At 46.4% G+C, this 14,172-nt stretch overlaps 1 protein-coding gene across 3 annotated transcripts in view; it reads right to left on the bottom strand.

Annotated features, from left to right (window-relative positions):
• The window catches only part of BOC (BOC cell adhesion associated, oncogene regulated), a 69,533-nt gene that overhangs the window by 19,003 nt on the left and 36,358 nt on the right, over positions 1 to 14,172 (bottom strand). The gene's annotated exons all lie outside the window — the stretch shown is intronic.

Here is a 14,172-nt window from a genome sequence, read left to right as displayed (position 1 = left end):
CTAACACTAGGCTGTGGTGTCTGACAGTAGAGTGGCCATCTCTTCCAACTTGGCTTGGTGGCAAAACTGGGATCTAAGCCGGTGGAGGATGGCGATCCATCTGTTTTCCCAAATAATCCAACAGTTCAAACAGCAAAACTCTCATTGTATGAGCCAAATCACTGACGTCCCTGAACAAAATGGGACACCTGTGCAAAAAAAGTCCCGAACTTGTTTTTCAGGACTGTGGTTGAATTCAAGAGAAGAAATAATATGAAACGGGGATAAAATAAGAAAGATGAGAATTTTTACGCAAATGCTCCCTTATAAAGGTATTTAGAAAGTCCTCGAGGCACCCTCTCTGAATGTTGACCATACCACATTCTGCTCAGCTCCTGAGAACGGATGCCGTCAGAGCTTTTACTGCAATTCTGCTGTTAAGACTCCACCTGCCTGTGTTGTTTTCTGGGAGGCCCAGAGAGGGCAAGAAGGTGACAGGAGCAGGCAGCAGTCAGGTTTCTCATAGAAGGTAAGAGGTGATTACCAAAAACAAACGGCAGTCACCATAGGAGAGCCCAGGGATCAAGGCACACAGTGAGGTCAGATTTCCTATTTAATGAAACTTTCCAGCTTTTAGACAAACCATGCCAGGATAGGAAAGTCCTTTTGTTTCTTTGAAAGGATCACTGTCCCTCTGATTATAGTATTTGAGTGTGAACTTATTAGGGGCAGGCACCGTCTTATTTGTGTATGTGTCCTCTGAGTCTAACCCAGGGCCTGGCATAAGCAGATGTCAGTCAATGCTGAACAACCGAATGAAGGACTATCTTGGAAGCTGGGACCCTCAAATCAGGTACAAGATGCCCCTTTATGTAGCCTATGAACTCAAATTTCCTAGTTGTGTTTCGTCTACACTGCAAGCTCAAGGACAGAGGTCTAGCACATTTTCTATGAAACTTTTATCTAAGTATGGTTATTATGAAAATCGACTGCTGCTTGAGAGGTTATACCTCTGGAGTCACAGAGAGATGTGAATTAGCTGTGATGAAGGTAGAGTAGGAAATATATGCTGTTCACGAGTGGCACGGCAAAAACAGACAGACTGCCCCATTCATTTCTATCTCCCTCTTTTACTTTTGCTTTCCTAGCTGAGCAAGTGATATATAGGGGCCCACGGGAGATCTCTCTTACGGATTCCTTCCTTTGGGTGGGTACAGAGCCTTCTGGGCTTTTAAAGAGTTATCTCGTCATTGTTTAACTTTGTATGTGGGATCATCTGACTCCAACTGAATTGTGAATTCCTAGGGGGCAGCCTATTAATGTTACACTCCACGCCCCAACCCCAAGGCCCACTGCACAGTATTCAGGACACAGCATATGCTCTGTAAGTCTCTGCTGAATGAATGCACAACTGGGAAGTTTGAGCCCCAGGCCAGCTTCCTGGGAGTGCACTCTGTGCAGCTGCATGTGGCCCCACGCATGGAAGGGGCCAGTGCTCACTTCAATGCTCTGCTATCACCCTCTTCAAATCCTTCGCGTCTGAGCAAAACACTCCACATTTTCATTTTGCATTAGACCCCCCAAATTATGGCATCTGGTCCCGGCTGTGTTTCTCAGCCAAGACAGCGGATGTGTTTCTCCTCAGAGAGGAAGGAGATACGGACTACGGGAGAGGGTGGACGGCCTGCGCAGTGTGTTCTGGCTAAATATTGCTAACTGCCTTTCAAAAGCAATGCACTTAAACAATGCAAAGGCCTTAATTCTCCTCTGCTCAGTGTGTGCCGTACCTGCCAAATCAGGAGGCTCCCCACAAAGCGAGCTGTGAGTGATTGTCCTCTCAGGGGCATCTGGAAAATTCCCGTCACCAAGAAGCACTCTCATCCACGGTCCTCTAAATCTGAAACTACTCCACCAAGATTTTCTGAGTTTCGTGTTTTTTTTTTCCCCCTGCTCTGCTTTATTTTAGTCCAAGGAAATTTGCCTCAAGCAAAGATATACTTAAACCTAACAGATCATTTAACAAGAAAGAAAGGAGTTTGGCACCAGAAAGCCATCTCCATGTTAATGGCCCAGGCTCTTGCCCCACTGTAATTGAGAGCTTACCCAGGCACAAGGCACACACTCCTCCATGCACCCACCTCACTGACCCCCCACCACAAAACACAGCCGCCCCCCCTCGCTCCTCTTGGCTCTTTCTGCACCCTCTGACAACTGCTAAGTTGGAGACAGAAAGCTGTGCAGTGGGAGAGGCACAAAGTTGGGCACCGGTCAACCATGTGGCCAGACAGCCCCTCTGTTCTGATGCCAACATGTGCACAACAGCCCGTGTGGGCAGGACCGAGGACACCCCAGCTGGGCATCCTCCTGGCAGGCCTGCCTTCCTGGCTTCAAAACAAATAAGCAGTACTTGGGTCCTTGGCCCTGTCCCCTCCCTGTTCCTCCTGAGCTTCAGCCTTAGCTGGTGCTTCACTGGAAAAACATATCCAGTTGGGCTGCTGGAGAAGAAGTGGAGTCTCACTAAGGGATCAAAGGCAGAGGAACAAAGTGATGATGGATCTGAAAATCAGAGCACCCCCTCTCTAGTGTTTTAAGGCAGGAAGGAGACTCGGGGCGGTGGGCGGGGGGGTGCTGGAGATGGGTGATCAGTCATGGCCTAATCAGCCACCAGATGAGGCAGATGCAGAGCTCTGCAAAAGAGCTCTGGCTGCCCGTGAAGGAAACCAGCCTGTTTCCAGGCTGCTTTGTCTGCAAAGCCGGGTTCCTGACCAGTCCCCAGGCTGCTCTGGGCTCCACACTGGGCCTAGAGGGCAGGCCCTTCAATTCCAAATGGGGTTAACAGGCCGCCCTGCAGAATGATGGATAGGGTTTCAGGGGGAAGTGGTTTGACAGGACACCTGCCCTTGCCTGTGGGCTGGTGTGTTTGAGAAGTCCATTAGAGGAATGTTTTTGCAGCTTTAATCCTCTTACCTTCCCCCAGAGCCCTCTCGTGCATCCTCTCTATGTATTCTTCTGGCTATTTCAGGCCAGACACCCTGGTCTTTGGGGCTATCTCCAGGTTTAGAGGGTCTCTGTTTGCTTTCTAACAAAGTCCAAATAGTTTGGGCTACATACACACCCCTGCCCAGTTCCTTCCTTCTAAGGCCTCCATTTCTTAACGGAAGATGTATCTTCCGATACGTGATTTCCACAGAACCCTTGGATACACCGATGGCAGGGATTCGTTCAGACACAAATTGTGTGACGGGCTCCGGGTTTCCCCCTCACATTTAGAGGGTACGGCAGGCACCTGCCTTCTGGGCCAAGGGAAAACGGGGAGGAAAACAAGAACTGTGAGAAGCCTGTGGGTGTGGGTGCCATCACCAGGGTCACATGACAGACTATAAATAGGCAAGTTTAATGGCAAGCCCCTTTGAATTTCTTCTCATCTTGTAGCTCAGATCCTTCAGCTCAGCAGAGCTATGAATTACATTACAGTACTTGGTATATGTTCTAGAATTCCCATGACATAAAACTGTCAATCTTAATTGTAGTCTCCTCCCCCCAACTGTTCTAGAATTTACACATCCAGTTACGGGGTGTGTCGCACCACAGCAGAATGCCCCCCGGTGTAATCCAGAAGGTATTTCAAAGCGTTTCCTCATTGGCCCTCCCCTCCCTGAGACCTCTCTTAGGCTGCAAGTCAAAGTTCAGTTAAGTAAGAAGTCAGGTAAGATAGTGCCTTTTGGCTGGAGGCTGCATGGCATCACCCACACCCCCATTTCCATGAACTCAGCTGAACACTTAAAAAAAAAAGTCATTTTCTACCCATCAGGCATTTCTTAAGTATAGTCAGTCCCATCCCACCCTCTTGCCTGAAGACAAGCCTGTACTCATCTACTGAGGTCTGGATGGGTTCCACCAGATTGTGGGGGCACCACATGGGGCTCCCTTGGCAATGTTGTCAGCATGGCTCAGTAGCCTCTTGGCCGCTGGCAAGTTTCTGGACAGATCATTCTACTCCCGAACTCTCACAGCCTCCAGGCATCAACTCTCCTTGCAGTGGCTTGCTGCATCTATGGCTAACGTCACAAAGCACAGAAAGACTTCACCCTAATGTAGTCCTCCTCAGTGACATGCTGACCCTGTGGTCCTTCCCTTACCCTTGATGACCCATTGGAAGATGGCAAAGGTTCAAGGGAAGTAAAATGGAGAGGTGTGTCTGGCGGAGCCTGCAGCTCACTGCTCTCCAGGATGGACTTGGAGGTGGAGTTTGAGAGGGTGATGGGAAGCATTGCCTCCCTGTGTGGACTTCACCGATGCGCACCCACAACACTACTCTCGACCTCCAAGTTCCCTGAGGGCCTATGTCTTGACAGGACCCCAAAGGTCAGTCCTCTGAAATAAAGGGCTCTACAAGTGGCAAACTACGGCAATCAGCTCAGAAGCAGATGAGGCCAGAAAGCCTGGCACCCAGTAGGGATGGGGTTCACTGTGGCATGGGCAGGTATCTCAGAAGCCATGCATTCTGGGTAGTGATTAAGCATTTTGCCAGTCTGTAGCCCTGTCACATATACCACTGAAGCCAAACTGAACTGCAGCCTACAAGGCTGAGCAAAATGGGTCTACCCCGTAGTAGATGTCTGGCACATAATCATCCTACCAGACATTACTGACTCACTCATACGGCCAGGAGCTAGAGAACCGTCTAGTTTGACAGGCACTGCAGAAGAGATCATGAAGACAAAAATACAGTTCCTAACCTCAGGGATGGTTACTCTGATAGAAAAGACAGGTACAAACAACACACAAGGCAGCATATGATAATTTGCAAGAGTAGTACCTGCAGGCTTAGTCCCTACCATCTCTACAACAGCATTCCAGCCTAAATCAGGTCCCCTTGAGCTCTGGAGCAACCCAGAAAGGGCAGAGAGGTTGGCAGAGGCAGTTTTCATCTTTCCTCTGCAGTCCAGGAGAGTGGATAAATATGTTTGTTTTTGTTAGGAGTTTTTTCTTGCCTGTCCAATTGCACAAATAATTTTGGCTCCAAAACTCTCTCCTGAGAGCCATGGAAACATGGCATGAAATTTTTCAAACACACTTTCCAATGAAAGCAAGGCATGCTGTCTCTTATTTAAGTAAAAACAGTTTCCATGGGGGTAAAAAAAAAAAAAAAAAAAAAAGACCCTTGCAGATGCCAAATACATTAGTTGTTCCATCTTGTGTTTCTTTCTTTCCCCTTGAGTTGAGGTGGGGTTCTGTACTCAGATTTGAGCCGTGGGAGGAAGCTGAGGATGCAGAAGAGATGGAAGAACTAGGAGGATGAGGGCAGACGATCAAAGCCAAGACCAGAGGTGGGCAGGAGAGGAGAAAGGGCATAAAGGGAGGAGCGTGATAGGAACAAGGGAAAATAAAAAGAACCCAGTTTGCAATGTCATTAAATGATGTGCAATAAACTGGCCTAAGGCTTCAGGAATTTCTTGGCTTAAATCATTAAAAATATTTTTTTTAAATAAGAGAACAAGAAATGTGATTAATCCTTGAAGACAAGGATGGAAGCCATGTCTCCATGGAGTCTGGCAGCCAGATGAACAGAGATGTCTGTAGGCCATCTCATCTATCTGACTTCAGTGCTGCGATGAGGTAGGCCTGGTTAGCAGAACTTGGGAGTTTCTTTTGGACTCGATGAAGGAATGAAATGGTTTTAAAAATACACTTAAGGAAAAAAAAAAAAGATTTACTTGCCAGCAACCCACATCATACATATTTCTCTGATCAACCAAATATAAACTACAAACTTAGTAATGGGAAAATTAATGTGAATCCTGGTGGTCTAGGATCCTGAGAGCCAGAGTTAGATCCTGGCAGAGTCTTTGGCAGGCTGGTGGCCTGTACGGGAAGAGGGAGGGGAGAGAAAACAGAGGCCAAGACACTCAGCAGGAATGGAGAGGAGAGCCCCAGCATGGTTCTTACATGCAGAACCCTGGGTGGGAGGCACGGGCACTGTCCAAAGGCCAGCAGGGCCCAAAGTGGCTCCACTTTTTCTGCCCACCTGGGAACTACATATTCCCACAAGCAGTGGTGGCTACTGATGCAAGCTGCCCAGCACCTCTGAGAGTGTCCCATGAACTGTCTGATAGAATGCCGCGCCTCATCCACCGGCATCTCCCTTCGAAGTTTCCAGTTTCATCCAAACATCTCAATTCCTTTTACACAGCCCTTTAGGCTTGGACATCCATCAATTTCTCTCAACCCTCCCTGAATCTATTTGTATCTTCAACCTGTTTATATCCTAAGTCCTTGCTTCATCCTTTTTAACTTCCTTAAGCCTCTTCATAGATCAGGGTTTGGTGAAGAAAACTCTGCTTGCCTTTTGCATGCCCCTTTTGACCTTCGAGACTTCAGACGCATTTTATCTGGGAGTCTTCCTCTTTCTAGACATTCACTGAAGGCCTACTGTGTGCCAGGTCCTGTGGGAAGGTGTGTGGTCACGGAGACGAATGGCAGCAGTCCCTGTACTCCAGGCAAATGAGAGGGCTAGAGAAGGAAACACAGGGTGTTAAGGAAGCTGGGAAGAGGAGACCTCACTCCAGATGTTGAGGGAATGGAAAAGATGGTGCTGCAGGCAGGTGGGGCACCATCCCCCAAACAAGGGGAATATACAAGATGAGATGAGAAAGTGGCAGAGTTTGGTGGGTCTAGAGTGGGAGGTGAGGCTGAGAGAGGGGCTTAAGTGCCGTGCCACAGCCTGAGTCCTGTTCTGTGATCCCTAAAGTCTTCACGTTTGCAGGTAAAGGAGCACAGTCACTCAACATTAAACATCATTTTCCCTCAGGAAAAAAAAATGTTGTTTTTGCCTCAGCAAATTTTTTTCCCCTTTTGCTGACATTTTTGCTCACTATTGAGGGACTGTCTTTATCTTAGATGTGAACACTGACCCACCTGCAGGACAGACTCGCTGTTCTATTGTTCTTGGGGTTATTACCAGGCTCCGGGAAGGGCTGAAAGTCTACAAACAAGGTCAAGGTAGAAATCCCTAAGCTTTTCCACACACAGAAAAGGGGGAGCCAATGGACTCATCTGCTCTCCTGACTTTTTTATTTTAAAGGAACCATCTTGCATCATGTTCCTTAGAGGGCTCCAGTGATTTCAAGTAAGCTAATTAATGCGTCCCTCACCTTCCTGAGCAAAGTCTGCTCTGGCTCATTGAATTTATAGGTGGTACCTGCTTAACACACTATGAGGTCCTCCCTTCGCTCTTAGATTAGAAGATGGACCTAAGATTTTTACTTAAGCATGTGGCTGTGTGTGCAAAGAACATGCTGAGGAGAGAAGAAGGGTAGGAATTGTAAATGTGTCTTTAGTAGAAGAGGCACCGTGGACCTGAGGTCTTCTTTTGGTAAACTGTGACCATCACTCAATAGAGAACTGGAACTCTGGCTGTTTGGGGCAGACAGCTGCTGCCATAATGCCCTGACCTGAGCTCACACTGCAGGTTTGTCTGGGCACTTGTACCAGGCCTGAGGGGGTTAGTGTTGAAGATTTCACCAGAATATCAGGGGAAATTTTTGTGAGGCATGAATTTCTGCCTGTATCCAGTAGAAAACAGCACTTTGGTTAATAGGACTTGGTTTAATACTATAAGGTATTCTTTAGTCATTTCCTATTTAGATATTGAAGTTGCTTAGCTCCTTTTGGGTGTAAATGGTCACTAATTTTCTTGTCCAATTGGCAAAGTAAAATAAAACTTACAGAATAAAGCAGCTAAATCTCACACTGAGGCTCATTCTCCCTTTCCGACTGTGTCCACCACCCTATAGAGCTGACTCGGTCTCCCCAGCTTGGCAGAATCAGCAGCCCCGCCTTCGGCTATGGGCTCCTTTCCCGTCCTGGGCAAGCTCAGACGCCACCTGTGTGTCCTTTCCTTCCCCAACTCTTCTTCCTGCCACCACCCACTTGCTGCAAAGCAAAGGGCTTGCACAGGATTCCCTCAGAAGCCTAAGCTAACAACAAATGTTTTCCCAACTTGCAGCGAATGGTTCCTTCTTGTTTAGTCAAGGAGTCACTGGTTGGCTGAAGCAGATTGGCAGAGAGGAGTGGCCCTGGAGAAAACACTCTGAGGTTTCCTTTATTAATCACAGAACATACATTCCCAAAGGGAAAAGAGAAACAAACAGTGAGAAATGGGGGAGAGTTAAGGGAGAATCCGATAGGGGTAGCAAGAGAGAGACAATCATCTAGTGGCTACATTCAGGCTGTCCCTGAACTTACCATGGAATTACCTCCCTGTGGAAATCGAGCTCCCTGTGGATGCATCTGCACTGTTCCAGAAACTGCAATGGGCTTAAATCTAAGGTACACAACACTAAGAGCAAAATTTAGTTGTTGAAGGTCCTAGAAAGGTATGACAGAACTCAAGAAATGAGAGAGAAAGATTGTCCCCCACACACTGTTTTAAAGGCTCAACTCCCAAATCTTCCTCCAACCCCTGAAATTGAAATGAATCACTGTCAGCCTGAGCTCCCAGGCAAATCTGTTTTTGTCTCTGCTGGGGATTCACTGGCTTTAGGGCTAACACGTTATGGAGGTCAGTCTTTTCCATTAGATTAAGAGCTCCTTAAAGGCAAGGGTTAGGTCTTCCTGTGCTCTGCGGGAAACTTGGAACACACCCCCAACTCTCAGGACACCAATCTCCAGAACATCCAAACACTGAACTCAGTGCTGGAGAACAGGTGCTCTCCAGCAGACTCCCAGATCTCCAGCCTGCTGGCTCGCTCAACGAATTCCGGACTCACCAGCCTCCACAATCCTGTCAACCAGTTCTTTAAAATAAATCTATTTCTGCCTTTGTTTCCTTCTCCATATATATATATATATATATAATATATATACTTATACACACAAAATATGTATAAATATATATATATTATATATATAATATATAAATATATATAATATAAAATGAGGTATGCCTGTATGTATATATATATATATACACAAATATATATGTATATGTGTATATATATTGATAAAATGAGGTATGCCTGTATATATGTGTGTATCTATATATGTACATATATGTATATGTACCTCATTTTATCATACTTTTCTTTTTTTAGTGAATTGAAGGTTTGTGGCAATCCTGCATCAAACAAGTGTATTAGTGCCATTTTCCCAACAGCATTTGCTCATTTTCTGTGTCACATTTTATTAATGCTCATAATATTTCAAATCTTTTCACCATTATTATATTTGTTATAGTGATCTGTGATCAGCGATTTATATCTCACTGCAGGCTCAGTTGATGGTTAGACTTTTTGAGCAATAAAATATTTTTTAATTAAGGTACAAACTTTTTTTTAGTCATAATGCTATCGCACACTTAATAGACTACATAATAGTCTAAACATAACTTTTATATGCACCAGGATACCAAAAAATTCATTTGACTCATGCTCTTGTGAGTCATCTGGAACCAAACTCACGACATCTCCAAGGTGTGCCTGTACGTATAAGCAGTTCTGCTTCTCTGGAGAACTGGACTCCAACACAGATAAAGAAAGCTAGAAATATTTCAGTAAAGACATGGCCACAATGGTCCCTTATGGCTTATTCTGGTTCAGGGTCTGAGCCGAGAAGATCTCCAAGAAGTGTCTGACAGGAACCAGAAGTGGGGGGAGCTGAACAGAAAGAAACATGGTTCCTGCATGTGGGGTCCCCCTGCGCTGAGGGCCAGGGGCCACCCCACCTGCTGGCACAAGCCAACCACTACCTGGTTAGAAGAATGAGCCATCAGGAGCATCAATGGGCAGCTCTGTGGCTACAGGGACAACACACAATGCAGTGACACCATGGCCACCCTCCAGCGCAGTGAGGAGGTAGGAATCTGGGCTAGAGCTCATATGTATATGCACTGCTAAGAAATACATAGGAAATGGGCTAGTTCTCTCTTTCCAATGAGCCAGCCCTGTCTCTTGGCTCTGGCTAGGAGTGGAAGCTTTGCCACTGTCTGGACTTGTTCTTCTGAAGGCCGCTCCCAGAATGGGGCTGGGCAGCACAGGGCTGGACGATGGCCCCAGGGCCTCCCGTAGGCAGCCACCAAATGGGTGAATGTATAAAGCTTGGCATTTATAAAAGGCTTCAAAATAGTACTATTTTGAACTATTCCATAATTTGATCCTCAAACACAAACACACACAAAAAATGCATGAATACTGATGCTATAATTATCACTTCGCTCATTTCAGTGTTGTGGTAACCTGCGGGATTAAGTGACTTGCCCAAAGTCATATCAGCTCCTAAGGGCAGAGTCAAAACTTAAACCCAAGGTTTTTTTTCCTTTCCTTTTCTTTTCTAATTTTCCTTTTTATCCTCCATTATACCAGTTAGTCTCTTCTTTTTATTCATGGGTTAAATGATGTCACCGTCTGACCTTCCTCAGATTTGGAGTCATGGAGACAGCTGCCTAAGGGGAGCTCCTTCCTTTCCTGTCAGTGGCCTCACCTTCTGACATCTGGGGCCAGAGAAAGGATAATTCAAGTGCAGGCTTGGGTCTTAGTGCTTAACGGCCTTGTGGAGGGGTTAGAGATCCAGTCTCAATTAAACCAGCATTAGCTTAAGACTTCACATTAGTTTGAGGACTACAGTTCCCAGGTACAGAATCACCACCCAGTTACCACTGCTTTATTTCCAACAACAAATGGGACCTAGAGATGATAGGAGAATTGGGAGAATTAAAGAATAAAAAAAAAAAAATGGAAAAAAAAGCTAAAAATGAAGAATTATGTAGGAGTTTATTAGAGGTAAGGATTATTAGAGGTGAGGACTAGAAAACAGTTTTCACAGCTCTGCTGAATTGTGATTACTTGCTGGGTTGTGTTGAGAACAATTCTAAGTTTGAATCAGAGTATAGAACAAAGGAACATGGTGTCCATTGGCAATGTCTGCTGTTGGTTCAGGTGCAGAGAGTGGGAACACTGAAGCCATGTAGAGTGGTTGGCCCCCTTGTATAAAGCTTGTAAAAAAAAAAGGAGAAAGGAAGAAAGGAGATCAAAGTCAAAAGTATTCTGAAAACCAAGAATTAGACAAGGTGGTCTGAAGTGAGGCATTAGCAGCAAGAGATTTATCACAAATAAAGTTTAGGTTCAATAGGAGAAAAGTTCTGCATAAAGGAGAGTGGGATGGACACCTCCACAGGGAGTGAAGACAGCAGTTATCCACATGGGATTCTGTTCTACTGAAGACCAGAAGCCAATGTCCAGACAGGGGTGAAGTCCAAGCATAACCCCAGCCCCCAGCATCTAAGCCAAAGAGGTCTGGACTAGGAAAGTTCTTGTTAGAGGTCTCCTCCATACCCCTGAATCCTCAAGCCAGGTCCAAGCCCCCACCATCGAAAGGCCCCAGTGATCTAGGAGTTCATGAAGACATAGGAGGCAGCACCTTGTTAGGTAGGCCAAACAGTGAGTGCTTTGTCTGAGGATGAACATCTGAATGCATGCGAAAGAGGCCAGAGGAAAAGGAAGCCTTAAGTGCTAAGTGTGTGTGTGTGTGTGTGTGTGTATGTGTGTGTGTGTGCACGTGTGCGCCTGCATGCCACTGCCCAGCCTTGCCTCTAAATGCAGACCATGCCTCAGTAATCCCTTCACCACTCAGCCTCCCTCCATCGGCCAACCAGCAAAACACAGCCCCCATTCTGCTCAGGAATGTGCTTTCAGAAACTTAATCTAACTGCTGAGTCTGGGCCAAATCCCCCATGGCATTAGCCCAAAGACAGCACCCCATTCTGCCGCTGCTTCCGCCTTCCCCCTGCCTCCTCCCGGCTGGGCAGGCTGCAGTTCCACTCCGTGGCCACAGCTCCTCAGAGCCTGCTCTCATTTCCAGCACTTCTCCGTCCCTCCAGTCAGCTCCAAACATTTCACTTCTGATTCATGTCTCCACGACAAGCCAACAGTTCTTGGCTTTCAAGCAAGATTCACTGGGCTTCCGCACAACCCACTTCTTCTCTCCCTGGGCCTTCTGGGATGCAACCAAACCCTCCCTTTTGTCCTCACTGTCAACTGCAGATCCCTTTAAGTGCCACAGAAAGAAGTGACCAGGAATTTTTTAAAAATAAAGGTGAAAAATGGTTTCTCCTCATACAGATACACCTTGAAGTAGAAGGAGGGCTCCAACATAAATCTTGTACTCTCCAACTATCCCTTTCTCCAAATAAAACGTTCAGCCTGGCTCCTAATGAGTCCAAATGAATGGTTACGGAGTTTCCTGAGCCTTCACAGACACATGCTGACCATCTGCAGACGAGCAATGCTATCCTTTAAAGGTATGAACGCTACTAAAAGGCACATCTTACTTGTAATAATGAACCACTGGAAGTGACCTAATGGCCCACAATCAGTACATATAGTAGATCCACTCAAGGCATGTTCGAGGGCCTTTGGTAACTCTGATCCTGCTCTGCTGCAGGCTGTGGGGGACAGATCACTAGGTAAGGGGAAGGGGGGACCCACTAGAGAGATGGTTACCTGGGGTGGACATAAGAAAAATGCATCGGTTGTTGACTTATTAGTGCACTTTGTGTACTTTACTGGATACATTTATACTCAACAGAAAAAGAAAAGTAAATATAGTCATATGGCTAAGGGAAGGTGCTTACCACACAATGTTGAGTGGGGAGAACATGGACAGAAGCTGTATATTCAGTAGGTCGCTATGACAGTGTGAAAGTATGGGCATGCCCTCATGCTCAGTGACATGAGTCAGAGAAAGACAGGTACCCCATGATTTCACTTACAGGTAGAATCTAAAAGACAAAACAAAATAAAACCCAGACTCACGGACACAGAATATAGTCCTGGTTGCCAGAGAGGAAGGGTGGCGGGGGTTGGGGGGGATTAGTGAAGGAGATCAAGTGGTCCAAGCTTCCAGTCATAAAATAAGTCATGGGGATAAAATGTACAGCACAGGGAATACAACCAGTAAAGGTGACTGTGTGTGGTGACAGATGGTACGTAGGCTTATTGTGGTGACCGTCTCACAAGGCACACAAATGTCAAATCATTATCTTGTACACCTGAAACTGATATTGTGTGTCAATTAGATACTTCAATAAAAAAAGAAAGTATGGGTATGGATCAAGACTGGAAAGTATCCTCCAAAATGGTAAACGGTGGCTGTGTGACGATGGTGGACTGAGGCGAAATGTTATTATATGTAATATATATAAATTCTGTACTTTTTTTAATGTGATTTTCATTACAATTGGAAAATATAAAAGAATATGATAGTAGGAGTGCAGCTCTGACCTCAGCCCTTCTTGTATGATGAGATGACCCCTCCTTACCCTCAACCCTCCTCACCTAAGTCTGCCCGTACCCTCCTCCTCACACCCCACAAGCACAGGTGGAGGGGAGGGCCCAGCTGGTGCCCAGGGCCTGCCTCCCTCACTGACCATGCACAGCATACCTCCCAGAGGCCTGGGGTTCAGATTCATGTGCTCCTTCTGCCACCAAGGAAAATTGTTCCCTCTGTGTGAGGAGGCAGCAAGATGCAGCCCAGGCTCAGCCTGGTCCCCTGGGGGGGTAGCTGAGGACCCACCCTGCTTTCTCCCTTCTCCAAGAAAAGGGCAGGGCTGCTTGAATATTTCCCAAGAAAACAGCAACAGGGCCGGCAGCTTCCGCCCTGTTCTTTCACAGAGGGATGTCCCTCCAGGGACCTGATAACGGGAGGGCAGGGAGGGGTCTTTTCTCCCCTGCTGGTCTACTTCCTCATCTCCTAATGCTTTCCTCCAGGACTCTTGCCTTGCACACCCCAGGGACCCCAGCCAAACTTAAAGGAGCAATGCAGAAGTTTGAGGCTTTAGGCATGATCCCTAACACACATCACTCAGGAGGGTGATTATGACAGTGACATAGAAGTCCCAAGCAAACAGTCAGGGGTAAGGGCACCCTGCTAGGTCACGAGGGAACAAGGTCCAAGGAACAAGAAGTCATTCTTAATATTTCCTGGTTGTAGACTCAGCATTTAAGAATGGATGTTGGGGCTGCCCTGCAGCCTTCAGAAGTTTATTCCTTAAATCTTATCTCCTGTATGTACAATGGGTAGAAAATGAGGCAATGTGTGTTTTGCACTGGGGGTACCATAATACACTCAAGTGATAATTAAAAATTAAGAGTACTATCAAGTTTTCACCTGGCATCCTCCTTGGACCAGACTGTACCC

This window comes from Lontra canadensis, unplaced genomic scaffold (assembly GCF_010015895.1).
Source record: "Lontra canadensis isolate GAN:19392208 unplaced genomic scaffold, GSC_riverotter_1.0 scaffold6, whole genome shotgun sequence".
Classification (NCBI taxonomy): Eukaryota; Metazoa; Chordata; class Mammalia; order Carnivora; family Mustelidae; genus Lontra; species Lontra canadensis.
This window is presented reverse-complemented; position numbering and strand designations above follow the sequence as displayed.